This window comes from Dasypus novemcinctus, chromosome 23 (genome assembly GCF_030445035.2).
Source record: "Dasypus novemcinctus isolate mDasNov1 chromosome 23, mDasNov1.1.hap2, whole genome shotgun sequence".
Classification (NCBI taxonomy): Eukaryota; Metazoa; Chordata; class Mammalia; order Cingulata; family Dasypodidae; genus Dasypus; species Dasypus novemcinctus.
Window position 1 is genome coordinate 5,639,975 of NC_080695.1, and position 1,963 is coordinate 5,641,937.

Sequence of the window (1,963 nt, forward strand, 5' to 3'; positions counted from 1 at the left end):
TCAATGGCTTGTTTCTCTCTGAGACCATAGACTGCTGGGGTTTTGAAGCCTATGGAGCCCAGATTTTCACCCCAGTGCTGTGATGGATGAATTTGTGTGTCACCATTACTATATGATGGTGTCCAGTTGTTTGGTCAAACAAGCACTGGCTTGATTGGTACTGTGAGGATGTTTGTTGGACTTAAATTATCAGTAAATTGATTTCATCTATAGCTAATTACATCCACATTCACATTCAACTGAGGAGATTGCTCTCACAATGAAATGTCTCATATAATCTATTGAAACCCTTAAAAGGAGAAGTGATGATCTCATCAATTCTGACAGGCAGCTTTTCCTGGAAAGTTCATCAAAACCTTCATCGGACTTCCCAGCTGCGGCATTCCCTCCAGAATTTTGGACTTGCCCATTCCCACAGCCCTGTGAGCCAATTCCTGTCTTAAAATTTTTTATAATACATGCATACACATACACACACATATTTATCCCATCAATTCTGTTGCCTTCAAAACAGAGAACCCTAGCTAATACAAGTGTCGTGTACCATACAGAGGATTTTTTTTGAATCACATTAAATAAATAAGAAACGTATTCAGTTGCTTTTCTTATTTGGATAGTAAATTATTACTGCTGTTGTGTTGTGCATTCTTTCATGATCTGAATTCAGATACTAGTATGATCAAAATTCAGTAATTTATACTATCAGAATGCTTTAATTATCACCTTTTTTCCTTTTTATACATAAAATTATTTTAAAATATTCTCTATGAAAATGATTTAAAAGTTAAATCTAAAACATAATAAGGGGTGCTCGCTTTGGCAGCACATATACTAAAATTGGAACGATACAGAGAAGATTAGCATGGCCCCTGCGCAAGGATGACACGCAAATTCATGAAGCGTTCCATATTTTTTTTGAATGTAATTCATAAAAATAAATAATTTTAATTAAAAAAAAAAGAAATGCCTGTTTTCCTAAACTCAAGAAATAAATATTAAAATAAATCCTGGATTTATTACATATAAAAAAAAACAAAAAAAAATAAAACATAATAAGGGAACTGATGTTGCTCAGTGGTTGAGCACTGGCTTTCCACATACGAGGTAATGGGTTCAATCCCCAGCCCCAATAACTGAAAAGAAAAAAACACATGTAATAAAAGTGTAATCTTTATGCCCAAAAAACTATAACTATATTGCATTGAAATGGTCAACTATCACCAATTCAAAGACAGAAATTGTCAGAATTGATTGTTTTTCAAATGACACACGATTAAAAAAAACTCTTTTCAAATATAATGCCATAGGTAGGTTAAAAAGTAAAAGTAAGAAAATGATATTATATAAACCCTAATTTTAAGATGCTGGAGTAGTTTTATTATTACCATAAATAATCTAACAAGAATAAAGGAGACATTACATGATAAAATGATCAATGTACAAAAAGACATAATCTTAGATGAGAGCTGAAAACAGATATAGTAAAAAGTTTTAGAATTAAAAAGAGAAATAAATAAACCCCCAATTGCAGTAAGAGCTTTCAAGACTCCTTTCTCAGTAATTGAGGTTAGAAAGAATATTGAGAGTGATGTAGAAAATATGAACAATGCCATCAATTAACTGTATTTAAGTGGCATTGCTAAAATATTCAACCCAACAACAGCAGAAATAATATTCCTCCCCAGGATCAGAATTCAATTTTTTTTTTTATTGTGTGGGTTTCCACTCAATAAGACAACACCCCATGGCAACTTGAACACATTTATATTCCATAGAAACAGCCCCAAGTCTACCCCTTCCCACACATACCCCCACTACTGACATCCTGCACCAGTGATCCTCTCCTGAAAATGCTGCAACCATTCTGCAATCCAAAACCTCTCCAAAAACAGAGCTAAAAAATACAAAAATACAAAAATAATTTTTTTGCCTTGGGTCTTCATTAACATAAAATCTGGTATCT

At 33.0% G+C, this 1,963-nt stretch overlaps 1 non-coding gene across 1 annotated transcript; it reads left to right on the plus strand.

Annotated features, from left to right (window-relative positions):
* Positions 1-807: 807 nt before the first annotated feature.
* LOC111765498 (U6 spliceosomal RNA) lies at positions 808-914 on the plus strand. The gene has a single exon (XR_002797815.1). It is a non-coding gene; the product is annotated as a U6 spliceosomal RNA (small nuclear RNA).
* Positions 915-1,963: the final 1,049 nt, after the last annotated feature.